This window comes from Haliaeetus albicilla, chromosome 6 (assembly GCF_947461875.1).
Source record: "Haliaeetus albicilla chromosome 6, bHalAlb1.1, whole genome shotgun sequence".
NCBI classification, from domain to species: Eukaryota; Metazoa; Chordata; class Aves; order Accipitriformes; family Accipitridae; genus Haliaeetus; species Haliaeetus albicilla.
Window position 1 is genome coordinate 44,130,136 of NC_091488.1, and position 9,478 is coordinate 44,139,613.

The window sequence follows — 9,478 nt, forward strand, 5'->3', positions numbered from 1 at the left end:
CCAGATGGGGTCTCATCAGTGCCTCCTGTAACGGCACCTCACATAGGTAGTACTATAATCCATGCAGCACGTACCCTGTGCTGAAGAGGAAAGCACACCCGAGGGTCAAATTCCCTTAAAAACTAACTGCAACTTCAAAGGAGGAGCGACTATCGTCAACGATGTCCTTTGCCAAACCAGGTTAGGCCGGTTGAAAGGCTTGCCATGGTCTGGTTGTCTTGGAAGTGAACCGAATTCCCAAGGCTGTGAGCCAACAGATTCATCATCTCCGTGAGACCTGAGCTCAGGCCAGGATCAATGAGGCTGTTTCAGCCTGTCCCTCTCTACCCTCCCCAGTCGACAGCCGGCTCTGGGTCGTGTTTCTCCCCCACTTCTTCCCCTCGAGTCGGTGGTAGACACCGTCCCTCCTTATAACACAAATCCAGCTTTTCACCGCTAAGCCGAAGAGTTTGGCTGTTTTCGAGCTGTGTCATTAAAATACCATAGACTGGAGAGGCAACAGATCAGTGACCAGAGCTAATAGCAGCAAAAAGGATTAAATGAACAATAGGTCTTGAGCGTAATTTATGAATGCCATTAGCTGCTGAGAGGGAATTACATTATGGCTGCAGTTCTGAGGGGGAAGGGTGGGTCTTATCTAGGCAGGAAGAAAAAAAAAATGTGCCTGATTGCATTGGGATTAACAAACAACGATATCGATTCGCCACGTGATACGTTTTGGGCTGTTATGTTTAGGTCAGATGTAATAACATCTGAACCAAAACAAACTGTATTTTCTCTCTCTTGTGTTCAGACCCCCATGGCCAGCGAACGTTGTGTTCGTATCTCGCGGCCGCCGGTCACGCAGCATCCGCCGCCCTGCCTGGTAAAGCACAGTTTCTCCATCAAAACTCTTGCAGAATGGCAGGATTTCTTCTGTTCTCTAAAAGGCGTGACATGAGTTGCACGAGCGTTTCCTTGCAGCCTGTGCACCACGTCCCGGGGATGGGACTGAGCAAGCAATGCCTTTGTTTGCAGTATCTCCTCCGCCTTTCGTTTGATAGCCAACACGGTATCTCATTAAACTGCTTAGCTTGGCAGCTGGGACCATTTGTTACAGTGTGATATGAAGGATCGTAATCAGATTAAACCTCGGGATCGCATTGTGGAAGGAGAGATTAGACTGGAGAATAAAGAGAAAGTTTAATTTTGTGTGACAGTATAGAGTTGCCTCTACTTGGGGCGGCGAGGGGGGTAGAAAGCGATTGCGGAGGCTCGAGCTGGGGAGAATTTGTTTCGCTGGTTCCCGGCTCGGTTTTGAGCAGAAGGGTTTTAGCACCCACTTTGAAATAGGGGGCGGCTCTGCAGCCACCAGCCCCTCACAGGGTGGGTTCGCTCTGCTTTGCTTCCCAAATGAGGACTCGAATAGAGGGCTCGCGCGGGGAAGGAAAACCCGGGGGTATAAACGATGCCAGAAGCCAAAGTTGCATGTGCGCTGAAGCGCGGTACTCCTGGGAGGGGGATGCCTTTGGCACTAACTACTTAGTTCTCATTATCTCTGTGCTGGAGACCCAGGTCCTTGAGCTGAACCGCTGGTCCCCAGCTCCTTCCCACCCCAGTGCATTTAGCACAGCATCCTATAAGGCCTCCAGAAGTCTGGGGGCAGGAGACACCCTCCAAAAGTCAGCAGGAGCCCCGCAGCGTGAATAGAGCAGCTAGGAGGTCTTCTGCGAGCTCCTCTGAGCAGATCTGGCTAGTATTAAAAGTAGCAATAAGAGAAAAAGTTGGCAGGTTGGGAAAGCAACGTGCAGATGACTTTCTGACATCTCGACCACCAGAGAGAAATGTCATCGTGGGTCAAAGGCAGCCCCGGGCTCTGTCCTCAGCCCATTTAACAGGCAGGTCTCACGGAGAGACCCCAGCTACCACCAACTTCAGAAAAAAACTCAGACCTCAGCAGCTCTCTCCATGGGTATTGCAATGGACAGCAGGTATCCCAAACCCTGCCAAAAGGATTTTTTTAAATGTTGGCTGCCATAGCGCAGCTCAGGAATCTCTGTCCTGTTTTCTTTCCTCTGGCAGCAGACAATTAAAGCCAGCTGGGGGGCAAAATCTGTAGAAAGAACTGCTTTGGCTCAAGGGAGCTCCAGGTTCAGAGGAGGTGCATGCATTCACCTGATCACATGCACAGCCCATCGTCACCAGTGAAACCAGTGGGAACATATAAATATACCCACTTTCAGAAATGGTGACTAGGCTGAGTCCTATCCCAAATGAAGTAAACAGCTGTCAAAAAAAGTGGAGATAAAAATGGATATATAATTTTTTTTAAAAACTGTACCTAAAACCATTGTAAGCTCTGTTCCCACACTCCCTGTTACTTGTCCTGGAGATACACTTAATGAATAATATATTTTGTCATCAGCTTGATCTTTAGCTCAGATATTGTACCCTCTTCCTCCTCCTTTGTCTGCTCTCTATTCCCTAGAGACTAAGTACTTTAGGGCAGGAGCCTGGCACAAAAAGATCTTCAGTTTCATTGTGCTTTCTGAAACTTAACACAATGCAAACCCCCAGAAAACCTCAGAGTAATGAAGGAGATCCTGATCAAAACAGCTGGAAAGCCGCCAGAGCCTTTCCAGCCACCCGAGACAACTTCTGGGGTGATGAGGAGGCACTTGGGGGGGGAGGAAGCAGATGGACGAGAAACTCGCGCCCCGCTCCTCGTGAGCGCTACGGCCCTGCAGATCGCTAACGACATTCCCTGGTTTGGGATGATGAAGTGCCAGCACGCAGGGGATGGCAGTGCCAGATGCTCGGTATATGGCTTCGGGGAACTCGCATCCACCATTAACAACCCAAAAAAGACGGCAACAGACTGTCTTCCCCTCCTGGCGCCTGACAGAAACTGAGAAAGGGCACTTGCACAACGGGAAAGCATAAATCTAGCCGTGACACTCTTTAACCTTGCAGCAGGATGGGGGGGATGCTCGATGCCCCCAGGACCTCCGCGCAGCGCGTTGACTTTGAGCAAGCTCCTGGCCCCACAAAGAGCCGGGGAAGCTGCTCTGGAGGCAGAGCCCTTCGGCAGCGCTTGGAGGTTTTTTCGGCTCAACCCACAGCGATGGTGGGAACGGAGCAGGGGAAGAAATCCTGCTCCGGCTGGCCGAACCCACCTTGGGTGCAGCGGTGGTCTGAGGCAGCGCTGCGTGGGGCGAAGGCAGCTATGTGCCCTCGGGAGCTGCTCCCTCTGTGGCACCACACGCTCCCGAAAGCATCCCTGATGATAAAAGAGGCTGCTCTCAGCAAAGGCATCTCAGGTCTTGCTGAAGATTTTAATAAGTGATGTCGATCGTATGCAATACGCATACAATATACATTATATAATATATGTACCAACCTAGCCAGACCTAGGCTGTATTTTCCTCCTATAGGTACACGGGTAACATATACTCGGGGCAGAGCCCAAGCTCTCTCTGCCTGAACCGAAGATGGTTGCCCCGGTAAGCACGATGCAAAGCGTTGCTGCCGAGATGAGGAGACCAACCCATCAGATGTTGTCCTCCTGTTGCCCTGGTGACTTTGTCAGATAAGGTAGCCTGTGCCCAGGCACTGTCCTTGCATTAAAGGCTCTCAAAGGCAGCGATCCCGATAAAGCCCCCACAGAGAGCGGCCCCGGTCTTTGTTATGCCTCTTGGAGATGCTGCAACACAAGCACTGATTTGAAAATGGCTTCAGTTAAGTTTCTCCAGGCACTGACAGAAGGGAATCCGAGGCACAGCGGTGAGACTTCAGAACTGATAAAGTCAAACCCCGTGATATGCGTGGACTTGAGGCCTGTGACAAGGGGACAGCAACACCTGAAAACATCGGTACCAACCCTCTAGCAAATTAAAGTACTTCAAAAGCAGTTAAAAAAAAAACCCAAACAAGAGCAAAGACCTCAGAGGATCCCTGCCCTGCCTGCTGCGTGTACAACAGCCATATGGCAAGCCGGACTGATGGAGGTTGGGATGCGGCAGGGGTCGGGACGTGGAGGTGGCAGCCTGGGCAAAGCCATTAATGTGATCGCAGCATGGAGAAACTGTAGCAACCGGTTGCTTTCATTTGCCAGGATTTAAGGAGAGCAGAGTTTTTTCCACGCAAAGTGGAGGACCACATCCCTGTTTGCATTACAGTATTTCACTCCCCCCTTTTACGTGGGAAACCACAGCAAAGGCCACTCTCGGTGTTCTCAAATTGAATCTCTTTGAACCTTCAGCCTACAATCAAAACAAGAAAACAATGCTTCAACAAATAGTCGCTGTTTACATCCGAAGTATAAGTAATTTACAAAAAACATGCTAGCATCCAAACCCAGTGTCTGCCCGCTGAGCTCTGCGTAACACGTGGTTAGTGAGCAGGAGGGCACTGGGGTCTGGGGTGTTTTTCTCAATAGGAAACATCTCAGAAAACAAATAGAAATTTTGACTATACTCAGTAGTTAAAATACAGCCTAAAGCAGTCTGGAAGAGCCCTAATACACATTTCTGGTTTACCCTGTATCCAGGGCACCGCAGGCATAGCTCTTTCAGAGGCTGCTTGGGTACCCACAAACTTGCTGTGCTAAGCCTACACTGAAATTTCACACAAAACTCGGAGGTATGAACAGGCCCATCCCTTTCTCCGTTCGCAGAGAGACTGATCTGGTCTGCGAGCAATAATAAAGGAAAACTACAGTATGTGCCAAAGTCTAGGGCTTAATAGACAGAAGTACTAATGTCAGCCCAGCAAGAGTCTTGTAATGCTGACAGCAGAGCTATGTGGGAACAGTCTGTAGGTTCTTACCTACATACTGTGGACAACAGCTCAATCTAAACATCAGTCTGTAAGGGGCTGCAATTCAAACTTAGCTTTTATTGATTTATTTTTTTTTCCCCCCCAGTGATCTGCTCTTACGAGCTGGAAAAGCCCTATTAAAAAAAACCTGGGCAAATGAATCGCAGGTGCTGGAGTCTCATTTGAAACACTTGTGCTGTAAGACACACGGTAGTGCTTTGAAAGAAGATGACCATTAAAATCACTTGGACTCCCTCTTTTTCTTCCTTCCATTTCCCTTCAATTTATCACCACAAAAGCACCTTCAGACCCTCTCTCTTGCCTGGGCAAAACACGAACGCACTGTGAGCATCAGCCTACCTCCAAGAGCCTGCAAGAACTGGGTAAGCCTTGAGCTGGGTTTAGCAGGACTTTTAAGGTGGGTGGAAGCTGTAGTTTCTCCTTCCGAACACAGCCACTTGGCACAGGCAGTGCTGTGCATCGTTTTGGGAGGGAGCCGTGACTGCGGTGTTGCATATTCTACGCTTCTCCTTATTCATGTTTCGAATTCGGGGTGAAAGGGTGGCCGGTGGCTTGTCCAAGGGGATGCAGCAGAGGGTGGGAGAATCTCCCACCTCCCCCAGCCCTCTGGCCTGACTCCTTAGTGTGTGCTGAGCTGAGAAAGTCATCTGTGACTGTATGGCTGCTCCTGTATACAGAAAAGCTGCTGCTAGGGATGCTGTGTTGTTTTTGTCTCTGCTGTTATTTGATATTCTTAATGGTATGGTTTCCTTCTGCTTGTTTGTTTAAATCCTTCTTGATGGTTATAGAGCCATCTCTTGTCAAATTGCAGCACTCTGTCTGCAACGTTTCTTGTGCATTGAATGTAAATCGCTTTCATTAGTTTCAATAGTTCCTGGCTGTAAATGCAAGATTGCCATGATGAGAGCATTTTATATATGCTGCTGCCCTGCCCTCTGGTCCTGCAACAGGGCAGGAGTGACTGGAAAAATGGTATTTCTCAGACTGACCAGAAATAGCAGTATTTGCAGTAATTCTGTTTCTCTAGCCTGGGTGGGAAGCTATAGGAATATCCAGACCGCTGTCACTACCTGCCCAGAAACACAGTGGCAGCGTGGGAATGGATGTTATCGCGCTTACTTGCTGTGGGGAGGCAATACTCCTCTGCCCCCCCCATCTGTCCAACCCGGGTGAAATCTCTGCCGTGGGCTGCCTGTCTCGGCTCCACAAAACCACCGGGGTCCTAATGCTGTATTTGGGGGTAGTTTCTGCACTGCAGCTGCATCTCCGGGTGGAGGGGGACCTCCCTGTATTTATTTCTCCCCCATCAGGGGCAGGGCATCGCTCTGGCCCTGTGGCCGGCCGCTGGGTGCTCTGGTGTCCATCAGGGTGACGGTGGGTGTGCAGGTCCCACAGTTCAAGCTCAGCCTTCCCTGCTCGCCTCCTCTTCCTCCGCTCCCTGAGCTTGGGGTCTGGTGTGTACGAGCTGGTAATGATGCCCTAAAACCCCCGTGTGCCCACCAAAGTGCCACAGCATGATTCCTCCCGCCTCTTCCCCCTCGGAGAGCCGTCAGCGCTGGGGAGAAGGGCTCCAGTTTGCCTCGGGTTTGCTCTCCCTTGTGCCCCATGTCTCTTCGGGGCTGGGGAACGAGGTGCTGCCGAGGCTCCTACTCTGTTTAATTCTACGTGCGTGCATGCCCTTACCCGCCGCAAGCAGCCCCTGGCTCCCCAAACCCTGCGCCCGTGGTCTTTTTGCACCCTCATCCTTTGGCCGCAGAGCCGTACCGCGTTGCCGGAGGGAGGCTGGGAAGGAGGTTAACGGGAGAAGCTTTCTGGCACTAAAGTGGCTTTAATACTGAAAAGGTTTTTCTGACAAAGACGTGTCGGTGGTGCACAGAAAGGCGTCGGAGAGGGCTGTGAGGATGCTCCAAGGGATGCAGAGGGAGCCCTTTTTTTTTTCTTTTTCTTTTTTTTTTTTTTTTTTTTTTTTTCCCCTGCCTCCAATCCCTCTGGGCATGGGCTGCGACTGCGGGCAGCGAGGTCCTGCAGCATCTTCCCTCCCTGGCTCTCGCATCGGGGGACTGAGGGCTGCTTGAAAATAGCAGTCCGTGCACAGGTAAACTTCCTTCTTTCCCCCATAACCTTCTTCTTTTCCCCCCAAAACCTGATGTGGGGAATGCAGTCCTCGGGAAAGCGTACCGTTAGGAAAAAGCTCCGCTTGGGGGGAGCGGCAGAAGGAGCTGGGGCAGGTAGAGCCGCTCCTCCGTCCCACTACTTTAAGCAGAGGGCTCCTGGATTCAGGGTAATCCAGCATTGAAGCCATCCCTGCCAGAGCAGTAGGTAGCTGCCCAAAAGCAAAAACCTGCCCTCCCCGGGCAGAAGTCACAGCTGAGCGTGTCTTGTACCCCTGCCCTGAATTTGCCCTCGCGGTCAGGTTGCTTCACACTTGGGCAGCTCCACCAAAAAAAAAACCTCCTGAAAAGTTTCTCATGCATTTTAATTTCCTCTGAAGGTTGCCTGCCCCGTTGCCCCTCCTCGGCCCCAGCCTGGGCCAAGAACATCACGTACCTGCTGGTGGGCGGTGCGTGTCAGCGCCTTCGCCGCGCTGGTACGTTCCTCCAGCCAACGCCAAGAGTCGTCCTCCCCCCTACCCCCCCCCCCTTAAAATGAGTGTGCGAGATTTATTGGGCAATGGAAACTTTCCATTCCAAGTGACTCAAGTTACACTGGAAACTGAAATATTTAAATATTTCTCAGCAGACTTTTACGCAGCTCCTTCCTGTTCTTTCTCTCCGGAAGAGGTTTCAAACCCGCAGATGAGCTGGGGGGGGGGAGGCCATACATTGACCCCCTCCTTTTCTCAGACTGAGCACTGCAGCCCCCCGGGAGCCAGCGCAGGCACTTCGGATGCAATCGCTAGCCCTAACATCAGGCTTTTGGCTTGCTAACACCGGGACGGCAGCGTGTGCCTCCTTAACGGCAGCGCTGCACGCTGGTAATCAGATCCACTGGGTCCAAATTCCTTCCCACCCGTGGGTGCTGTGCCAGCCTGAAGGAAAGTCCATGCCGTGAGGGTAGCTGGTGTAGGGGGGACCCTGTGTTACTTGGCATGGTGCTTCTGCCCTCCTGCTCTGATTTGGGGTGCCCCTGGGCTCCCAATGTAGCAGTCTGACAAAGTCGGGGTGATGCCGTGTGAAAATTGTAGGTAGTACCGTGATATCTGCTTTGGGCCTCATCCAGCTCAAAGAGCTTTATAGAACTCAAACTCTATAAATGGAGTTATTTCAGAGTAGGGGAAAAGCACTTGCTCTTTACTCCACACACGGTGTTCCTTCGGCAGAGTAAATAGCATGCAAATGCTACTTGCATCCAAATTAATTGCTGAGCAAGGGCATGCCCCGTGCCAGCAAGTCAACCCAACCCCGAGCGACGTGACTTTTGAAGGCAAAAAGAGCGGAGGGCTGTTGCTGTGACTCCCCGCTGGCCCTCAGCCCGGCACCTGGGCTGCTGCTCCCCTGCAACGTGCCCCGTCAGCGATTCCCCCTCCCTGCCACCAGCCCCAAAAACCTGCAGCAGCCCCTGGGCACAGCTGAGAAGGGCTGATCCCAGCGGGGATGCTTTTCCTCCCGCGCATCCTTGCAGCCCAACGAGCCAGCCCTGCCCGGCGTGCAAAGTGATGGAGCGTGGGAAATATGATTTCGGGGGGGGGACCCAGCCCTTACGGGTGTCTCCTACTCAAAGGAGTAGCAGTAAAAAGTGTTCTCCCCTGTTCCAGCTGGCTGCTGGCAGGGAGACGGGTATCTCTTATGAGCGTGCTGGCGGGTCCCCGGTACGCACGTCTGCTGTCCCACGAGGTAGACGTGTCCCCGTAGCACGGCCGGGTGCTTTTAGCTGCGGTGACGGGGATGGCAGAGGATGAACGCGGCCCCGTTACAGGCAGCGGGGTGAGGATGGTCTGCGCAGCGCCGGCAGCCGAGCCAACCGCAGGGAGCCCAAAGCGTTTGGCCTCGCGCTGGTGCGACCAAATGACTCGCGTCACCCCGGTTTTCCGAAGAATAACAGGCGGCGTTGGCAAGCCGGGGTGAGGCTGAGTCATTCTGGTTGGAGCGGGTGTAAGCCAAGCGCAAGGGGCCATCTCGGATGAGGAACGCTGCCGCAGTCAAATCCGGATAGCCGTGGGCTGGGTGGGAGCAGGAGCTGGGGCCGGAGCCGTGCCGCAGCGGTATCCGCATCCGATCGGCGCGCTGCCTCTTGCAGCGCGGCTGGAGACTTGGCTCCGAACGAGAGGTTAAAATAATCCCTCCCTGTCCTTCGGGGGGGAGGATTGGATTTCCACTGTGAGATACTTCAGCTCGGATAGGAGATTTCCGACTGAAGCGCCGCTTTGCCCTGGTTCTGCGGGGTGATGGAGGGAGCGAGTCGTGACTATTTTCCCACCTCCCCCCCCCCCCCGCCCCTTCCCAGCTTTAGCACCGCGCGTACCATTTGCCGTCTTCCCCTTAGCCTGCACCCAGACCTTCTTCTGCATCCTGCTGGGGTTTTGTTTGTGTTACCTGCAGGGAAACTTTTACATGTGGGCAGTTTCCCTCTTTATAGTGATAATTTAAAACAAACAAACAACCCCAAGTCTTTTCAATTTGTACTGTTTCGTACATCAAACCTACCCGTATCAACAATCGCA

At 52.4% G+C, this 9,478-nt stretch overlaps 1 long non-coding RNA gene across 1 annotated transcript; it reads right to left on the minus strand.

Annotated features, from left to right (window-relative positions):
- Positions 1-3,216: 3,216 nt before the first annotated feature.
- On the minus strand, positions 3,217-8,306 carry LOC138685731 (uncharacterized). The gene is made up of 3 exons (XR_011325143.1): positions 7,366-8,306; positions 5,158-5,696; positions 3,217-4,241 (listed from the first exon to the last, which is right to left on the minus strand). It is a non-coding gene; the product is annotated as an uncharacterized lncRNA (long non-coding RNA).
- Between the last annotated feature and the right edge of the window lie 1,172 nt (positions 8,307-9,478).